Genomic DNA, 9,410 nt, shown 5'->3' with positions numbered 1-9,410 from the left:
AAAACTTCAAAAATACAACAAAAAATAAATTCCGCACAACCCCATTCAAAAATGGGCCAAGGATCCAAACAGATATTTCCCCAAAGAAGACAGACAAATAACCAGTAAGAAAATGAAAGAAATCATCAGCATCGTTAATTATTAGGCAAATGTAAATCAAAACCATGATGAGATACTGCCCTACTCCAAGCAGAATGGCCACAAAATAACAAAATCACAAGTGTTAGCACGAACATGAAGTAGTTAGAGCTCTTGTGAAAAGTTGATGGGATAATAAAGTGGCACAGCCACTGGAGAGACCAAGAGTATAGTTCCTCAAACTATTAACAATAGAACTGTCACGTGATACATTGATTCCACTTCAGAACATATAGTGGACTGAATTGAGAGCAGGGTCCGGAGAAATAGCTTTACACTCCGGTTCACAACAACACTGTTCACAACAGCTAAAACATGGAAGTAACCAAGTGCCCACCAGAGGATGAACACATAAGTAAAATGCAACATATACACGCAGTGGAATATTATTCAACTTTGAAAAGGAAGGGAAGCTCTGACATCTGCTAAGACATGGGTGACCCTGAATGACAGGCTGAATGAAATAAGCCAGGCATGGAAAGCAAGTACTGGGTGATTTCACATATATGTGACTGGGAGAAGAGTCAAAAATAGAAAGTGAAAGGAGACTGAGAGTTGCAAAGGGCTTGGGGAAGCTGGGAAATGGCGAGTTGTTTTTTAGTGGACACAGAATTTTGATTTTGTGAGATGCAAAAGGTTCTGGAGACGGATGGGGCATAGGGAAGAGTGCAATATCACAGGATTATATACTACAAATGGTTACGGTGATACATTTTATGTCATGTGCATTTTACTGCAATAAAAATGAAAAACACTGCAATGGCGGTAACAGAATAACAACTGTCCATCTGACAAAAGTGGGCTCTTAGAAGAAGATGTGATAGAAAGTTAACTCCTGGTTTTCCAATGGATTCTATCATACAATCATAACATCATGGGCCACAATGGACAGAAAACCAACTACATTAGGTTATCACCAAAGAGCAATGGACTTCACAGCCACCCACATGGCCACAGACACCACATCTTCTCTTGGATTAGCACAGCGGGGTACCCAGGAAGGGACGTCTGACTGTGGGCAGCTCTGGTGATACTCCTGGGGCGGAATCTGGGAAGGGGAAAGCAGGGTTTCTGGCTTTCCCAGCTGTGTAAGTCTATGTGGGCCTGTCAGGTAACACCTGTGACGCTGCACAGGACATCCCTCTCACTCACTTCAGCCCCAGGCTGGGTGTGGATCGGTGCTAGGCCAGTATCTCTGACGGATGCTCACAGAACAGGGACACCAAGGGGTGACTCTACCCCTCCTGCACTGTGCCATGAGATGATGAGTAGGCCATAGAAGGGACAGTGGACAACATGTCCCCCTGTTGCTGTGCATGCTAACAAGGAGCGGGGAACCCAAGCATTCGACACCTTGCTTAGAAACCACAATGGTTGTCTTCTTGTGTCGTTGATGGGTTTTTTTTTTGGGGGGGTCTTGTTTACTCCAAAGTGCTTTCTTTGTTTCTTGAGAAAGGGGAGGGTGTTGTGGTATGTGATGGGAGCTAGGATAAAATGTAGAAAGTAATATATATTGCATAACATGAAAGCAAGTTTAACGAGACTTGGAAACAGGCAGACCTAACTGGGGAAATAAGCAAAAACTAGAATCAAAACTTCAGGGGCATTGCCTACATCACATTCGAAAAATGTCAAAATTATAGTGATTTTCCAAAATGACACAAATCAATGGTCGCTAGCATTTGGCTTGGGAGAATAGTATGTTGGTCAATAGCTTTGCAGTAGACTGTTTTCCTGGGTGGGGACAGGAGTCTCACCCTTACTGTCTGTCACCCAGGGCCCCTAAAATGTGACAAGAACTCAGGTGTCTTCTATAAGTACTGTGTGCTTTTAATTTTTAAAGAGGAACACAAAAGCGACTTTAAGTTCACCCATGAAGCTAATTATTAATACACAGTGCTTACTTTCCAAGAAACAGCAGCTCACTCTTTCTGTGGAAGTTTGTAAAAATTCCGCTATACCTCAGAGTGAGCTGGTTTTTAGTTGTCCGCGATGGGCTGGAAGGCAGAGAGAGCCCAGGAAGCTCACCACAGCGAGTGGTGGTGTGGCGTGGAAGCGAGACCGGCTCCCCTGATGGTGTACAGTATTTATAATGGGAGAGCTTTGGAACGCGAACGCCAATGAACCTAAGCCAGCAGGGATGCCTAAAAGGCATAAGCGAGAATCACCGCAATTAAGAATTCTGTCTCAGAGGAAATTAGACCAGCCCATTAATTACAATGCCTTAAAGGGAAAGAGGTCCCCATGAAAATGCGATAAATTAAAATACCAGAAACAAAATTAGTGAGAGGAGAAGATGGGGGTGTCACAGAGAAGCTAATCTCAGAGGCACTGGTGGGAGGAGAGAAACGATGAACAACACTGGGGGGTATGGACGGCACTGCGCAGAAGGCGTCTGAGGCTCTGCTCTCCCTCCCTTCTTTCTCCTCTCCCTCCCTTCCTTCCCTCCTTCCTCTGTCTCTTCTGATTTCCTCTTTCCTTGTCTCCCTCCCTTGCTTCCCTTCCTATTTCACTCCTTTCCTTCCTTCCTCCGTCTCCTGCCCAGCACCACTTTTTTTCTGTCCTTTCCTTCTCCTCTCTTCCATCTTTCTCTCTTCTTTACTCCTCTTTCCTCCCATCTGACCTTCCATTCTGTCTGTGTTCTCTCTCCTTCCTGCCTTTCTCCCTCCCTTTCCTGCGTTTATCCAGAGCACAACTTCCTGAGGAGCACAGACAAGCCAGACCCCCGTGGGGACAGAAGCCTGCCTGGGGACCACCGCCCGTCTCCAAATCCCTCTCATCAGGCCTTGCCCTTTCACTGGGCTCTCGGGCTTTTCAAGGTGAGGACCACTACACTGTGCCAGGCGATGGCCTTCTTCACCCAAGGCCACCCTCGTACAACCTTGCAGCAAGCTTGCGAGCATTATGTGGAGTTCCCTGTCTCCTCGGCTTGAGAGTGAAAAAGCAAAAAATGTTTTATTTCGTGGCTCTGGGGATTGAACCCAGGGTCTTCACACTGAGGTACGGCCCCAGCTCTTTTTATTTTATTTATTTATGTGAGATTAAGTTCTTGCTAAATCGCTAAATAGCCTGTGGTGAGCTTGAACTTAGGATCCTCCTTGCTTAGGCTTCCAGATGTTCACTACCAAGCCCAGCTCTGCATGTGGTTTGTTTATTTGTTTGTTTGTTTGTTTTTGTTGTTTGTACTGGGGCCCTGTGCATGTGGTTTTGACCTATGGTTTGCCTCTGTCAGGGGGACTCCACTTCCAGGGATGAGAACACTACGGGGAGAAAGCGTGAATGTACTTGACAATCTGATTTGTCCCTCTTGCCTGCTGTGGACCTGGGGAAAACTGAGTTTCACTCTGGGAGCCTTGGTTTCCCCACCTGCACATAGAGTGTAGTTGTATTTTTCTTTCTAATCATTTTGAGGACCTAATGCATATACTGGGAGATGTGCTGATTTCCTTCCTCCGTGATGCAACGCCTATCTCCCTACCCTATGCATTCAGCGTCTTTGAGAGGCTCAGATTTTCCTAATACCATTTTTATTATAAATACTGGTCAGCTGTCTAGCCCCCTGCCCCAGGCATGACCGTGGTGAGGACATCTGACTTTCTTTTAAAATAGACCATAAGCTCCTTGACAAACAGGCAACATGTCATAATTCTCTGCATCTCCACGGTGTCTGCTTGGTGCCAAGCACATGGCGCTGTAGCTCAATACCCACTGACCTTTTGATGGATTTCCCATTCCTGCCAGACTCTGCACCTTGCCCAGGTGGGCTCCGCTGGGGGGCGCTGAGGCTGGCTAATGGTTCCGTGGAACAGTACTGGCTGTGAAGCAGGCTGCAGTCAGTTCCCCAAGCCTGCAGGCTTTTGCCAGCTCCGCCCCCGTTACCCATCTGTGTTTCTATTTCCTGTGAGAGTAGCTTTATTGGTCTCATTAATTCTCTTTTCCATCTTTGGCATGGGAAGGTGATATTATCCCCGCTTTAATGCCTCCTGTGTTTTGCAAATTACAGGATTATAATGGATGGAACCACAAGATACACTGTTTTCACCGACTCACAGGGAAAGCCATGAATTGTCCTTTATTTCAGGGACCAGAGGTAATCTGTCCAGCGGAGGGGGATCCATTTGCCCGGAGTGAGGGCCACAAACACAGATGGAGAGTTTCCTCCTAGCCGAGATAATTCCATGTGAGGCAAACAAGGATTCCTCTAGACGAACAGTTTTATTTTTGAATTCCCAAAGGCAGGTTTCCTAATGCAGAGATTTTTTCTTTCCTTTTACAGCAATTATATTTGACAGTTTTTTTCTTCTCTTGTTTGAAAATAAGTTTCAGGAGGTCTTAAAAGGAAATGTCCAAAGGATGCTGTAGCTCAAGGCTTGGAGTTCAGTAAGTACGTTACAAGAAATCTCTGCTACTCTGCTTCAAAGACAAGGCAAAGTGTCTGATGCAAGTCGTTTTAGCTTGATAACAAATTAAAACCGCAGCCACCACTATCAGAAAAGTTTCTCTTGATCTTATCTGCTACTCGGAGCTCTTGGCAAGACAAGAAAATAAGGGGATCCTCCGTAGTGCAGGGCATCCTCGTCTTTATTGGTTTATTATCTTTATGGGTCTTCCCAGACCCTACTACAGTGTCTGGAACCCTAATAAATACTGACTATGGGACAAAATGGCCTTTTCTCCTTTGAACATATTTACTAAAGTGTATAATATACTAAAGTGCACACATCCCATGTGAGCAACTGAGTGCATTTTTACAAAGTTGAAATCACCTCTGAAATAGGAGCCCCAGTGGAGACACAGAACAACAGCATAGCCCTAGATGTCCCCTTTGTGCTCCTTTCCCATCATTCCTCGAACATAACCACCACCACCCTGACTTCTGGCAGCACAGATGAAGCCCGCTGTGGGGCCACACAGCGTATCTTTCCGAGTGTCTGTTTCTACCATTCAGCATGAGGATTCGGAACCCATCTATATGGGTTCACTGAGCATCTGGCTGTGTAGTCTTCCAGCACGGGGGCTACGGACTGAGGGTTTGTTTTTCCCCCAAACTAATTTCGGGGTGATTAGGCTTCTACAATGCCATCAGGGTGGGAACCTATTAAACGGGTGTAACTGGAGAATATACTGTTAAGTGAAAGAAGTCAGGCACACAAGATCAAATATCCATGGCTTCTCTTCTGTGACAAAAAAATAGAGCAACAAAGATGAGAGACAGATAGGAAGTAGAGCAAAGTTCAAATATTTCCCAAACTATATATTCTGTTCTTTTAAAAATATTCACTGTATATGCTTATACTAATAGTTTATCCAGTTCACTGAAAAGAAAGTTTGTGTTATTACCTGTTTCTTTTCAGAAAGACTTTTTTTGGTTTTACGTATTGTACTGACTACATGAAACGTGGCATAGTAACTATTGTTATTCCCTTATTATTTAGTTACAGAAGTTTGTTTTCTTTTTTTAATGAAATAAAAAGAAAAAATGTAGGAAAAAAATAGAAAAGGGAGAGAAATGAGAACCCCCATCCCAGGCACCCCGCTGCTCCCCTCCTGCGTGCACCACAGAAAAGCTGGCAGGGAGCAAACCCTCACTGGACAGCTCATCCACAGGCACTCTGACCTTGGACTTTGTTGCCCTCAGAACTGCTAAGAAGTAAATGTTTGCTAGGAAACCACCCAGGCTGTGCCATTTTGTTGAACAGCCCAGGCTAAGACAATGAATAGGAATGAACTACGATTTATCCATTCTTCCTCTGATGTACATTTGGCAGTTTGAAGATTGGAGCTTGGATAAAAGGTACAGCTGCAGGTAATGTAAGACATATCTTGTGATTGTGTGTATTTTTATGTTGGATTATAACCCTGGGAATGAATATGCTGGGTCATAAGTTGCACGTATTTTTCAGCCTTGATAGAAACTATCATCACTAAAACATTTTCCCACAGTGTTTGCACTGATGAACGCTCCCAGTAGCAGTGTGGTAGAGTTTAATGAGCTCCACCACCCTTGCCAGCATTTGGTGTTGTCAGTCGACTTTCAGCCGTGCTGGCGGAAGTGTGGTGAGATTTCATTGCGCGCACGTGTGTGTGTGTGTGTGTGTGTGTGTGTGTGTGTGTGTGTGATTTCTTTCCTTGCTGCTGATTTCTCTCTGTCCTGCTCCTGTGGCTCCCTAACTCCAGGTAGCCACTAAATTGTTCCACAGCTCTATGATGTTCCTTTATCAAGAATGTTCTGTAAATGAAATCACATCATACGCAACCTTTGGGAATTCTTTTTCTACTCAGCAGAACTCTCCTGAGAACCATCCAACCTGTTGCACACATTGGAATTGTTCCTTTTAATGGCTGAGTAGCATTCCATTAATAAACTTGTGGAAAGAGAATAAGCACTCATTTCCAAGCAGTCATTTGTGGACAGTTTATTTATTTCATACTCAAGGGATGTGAAAATAGATTTTCACATTTCCTTTGTTTGTTCAGCAGTCCCACAAAGATTTGTTGAATACTGACTGAACACCAAGCATTGTCCTAGACACTGGGCATACAAAAGACATGCAGGACTTTGATTTGTAAGGATTTTCTTAGAGTCAGTTTGGAGCACTTGATACATTTAGTAAAGCATTACAGATGGCCGGACAGGGTATGTATGCAATTCAGTCTGGAAGAAAGGACGAGCACACTGACTTTAAGAGGATGGGGGTGAAGCCTGTCCAGGATGTGCTTTCCTGAGGCACAATGCATAGGCCACATCTTCGAAAATGAACACTCTGCACATTGTCTGTGGATGAGAGGAAGAAGGGGAAAAAGGCTTTTCAGAGCAGAAAGAGAGGCTGAGAGCATGAAGGTGAGGTGAGGGCTATCTCAGAGCGGAATGCAGCACACTGTGCCCAGCCAACCCTGAAAGGTGGGAGGGCTGTGGGAGACATGGGGAGCTGGGGAATTACCATGTTTCAGAGACATTCTTACGGGGGCGAGCCCCATGCAGTTGCTCTTACACCATTAGCAGGTGACTGTTAAGAGACTTGGAGCCTGCTGACCTCCGGCCACTCCAACTTGGAAGATCCTCAAAGACCCCTGCATTAGACACGGCCAAGGGCACTCACCTTGGCACGCATCGTTCACACTTCTGCTGCGGTCTGGGTATGCTCGGATGTGTCTCGCAAAGGTTCGTGTGCTAGAAGCTTTATCCTCAGGGTGTCAATGTTGGGGTACTGAGTCTTTTAAGAGGTGGGTCCCGGTCCAAGGTAATTAGGATGCAGGGACACCACCTTAGAAGGGATTAATGTAGTTCTCACAAGACCTGGGTAATTCTCTCAAAATGCGCCATTGTAAAGAAACTCCATCTTGTGTGGCTGGTCCTTTTGCACACAGCTGGTTCCCTTTCCCTTTTTCCACCATGTGCACACTTCTGTTTAGATCCTCCAGCCATCAGAATCATGAGAAAAGTAAACCTCTTCACTTTTTAAAGTACCTATCCTCAGAGATTTTGTCACATCAACACAAAACTGACCCATCCCAGGAGTGTTTATCTGTCATTTGTGGCTAACAACATGGAACACACATGCACACACACACACACACACACACACACACACTCCTATTCATCCCACTTTGATGTTAGTGAGGTAATTTTTCTTTTTTGTCTCTTGGCCTGAAATAGGGATGAGGTCCCTTGAAAATAATAATAGTTAGCATTTATGCCATTTCTGCTACAGGGCAGACATTTTTCCCAAGTGTTTTCCAGTTTTCTGATGATAGCCCTTTAAAGTTTAACCAGCTTGGAGACAAGGAAACAGAGGCACAGTGAGATGTACTGGCTTGCTCAAAGTCACACCAGCAGCAGGGCCAGGCCCTGAAGCTTGGCCTCCTCATGAAACAGAGGAGTGTGGGAGCTTTTCCCTAAAAACTCAAGACTGTGGGTTCAGTCCAGGTGGGGACAGCCCACCTGGCAAGAGGTGCTAATGTGATGGCAGAATCAGATACCAGGCTTCTACAACAGTGGAGGGCTCCACAGAGAACCCAGTCCTTCTCTGGAGAGGCTACCACAATGAAATAAGGTTTCTCATCAGTCTACCTGGCACTTACACCAGCACACTCAAACCCAGTCTTGTACCAGCACGTCAGTTTCCAGCCTAGCTTACACATGTCTCCTTACTGAATCATATAAAGAGACTCTTTTTGCCTGGCATGGAAGAATGATGATAACACGGCCCAGGGGCACTTTCTTAGGCTCTCATGTTCTCGTCCATCGCTACTATCGGCACGTGCAGACCCCATCTGGATTGTTCACCCTCTCCCCTCCCCCTGGTTCTCATCCAGACACTGTCTGACCTCCTTAAGATTCCAGCCCAAGAGTCTATGCCCCAGGGAGATCTGTCTTGATTCTTGCAGACTACTTCAAATTCTCCAGACTTGTTACGTGTCTGCACAGTACCTTGTGTTTTCTTTTCAGAGCTCTTATCACAATTTGTAATTACATGTGTGTGATTATCTACTTAATAACCATCTCCTCTACTAAATGGAACTGAGGTGGTGTTTATTTTCGTTTAGCATTTTATGTCCATCGTACAGCACCTGGCGAAGAATAGGCAGTCTGTCCTGCTTACAGACTGAATGGGCATACGGACAAATGAAAAATTGAATGAATTATTGAATCACGACAGTGTCATCAAAAGTATTTGATGCTTTGCAAGAACATCCATTCCATGAAACATCTTGGCCACCCCTGGAGTCACCAACTTCCCAAGCATCCAAGCCACAATCTTTCAGACAAACTCGAGGTTTCCAAGCCTCTGTGAGCCCAGCCCAACCTGCCTAGAAAGTCAGTATTTAAGCTCCTATACTTGATTTCCGTCATCATCCACTGCAAGCAAGAGCTGTTGATTTTCTTTAATTAAGGCTGGAAAGATGGCTTCTTGAGTGGGGAATCTGTTTCTTGAGTTCAGCATTTCATCTGCATGGCCCACATTTCACTCAGAAACAGGGAAGATTCATTAAAAGTATGGCCAGACGGCTTCCTCTCTGGCTGCTTGTTTGCCTACATTTAATGAATGAATAAATAAATAACATGCCTACTCATTACCAACTTTTGAGCAGAAATAATTGCTTGGTTCTCTCGTTTGCTTGGAATAATGTTCTTTGCATGTGGAGCGCCTTCTGCCTCGGTCACCGCAGTGTTTCCCAATCAGTGAGCCCAAGACATTCTCCAGGGGCTGGCGTTCACCTCAAGCTCACCTTTGAGAGCAGCAATCGCTCTTCTGCTCCCCTGGGGTATC

The 9,410-nt window shown here is 45.1% G+C and overlaps 1 long non-coding RNA gene across 1 annotated transcript; it reads left to right on the top strand.

Annotated features, from left to right (window-relative positions):
• Positions 1-5,451: 5,451 nt before the first annotated feature.
• On the top strand, positions 5,452-9,204 carry LOC104852937. The gene is made up of 3 exons (XR_777619.2): positions 5,452-5,944; positions 7,139-7,300; positions 8,686-9,204. It is a non-coding gene; the product is annotated as an uncharacterized LOC104852937 (long non-coding RNA).
• Positions 9,205-9,410: the final 206 nt, after the last annotated feature.

Source organism: Fukomys damarensis, unplaced genomic scaffold (genome assembly GCF_012274545.1).
Source record: "Fukomys damarensis isolate Sample0158 unplaced genomic scaffold, DMR_v1.0_HiC HiC_scaffold_34, whole genome shotgun sequence".
In the NCBI taxonomy this organism is placed as follows: domain Eukaryota; kingdom Metazoa; phylum Chordata; class Mammalia; order Rodentia; family Bathyergidae; genus Fukomys; species Fukomys damarensis.
This window is presented reverse-complemented; position numbering and strand designations above follow the sequence as displayed.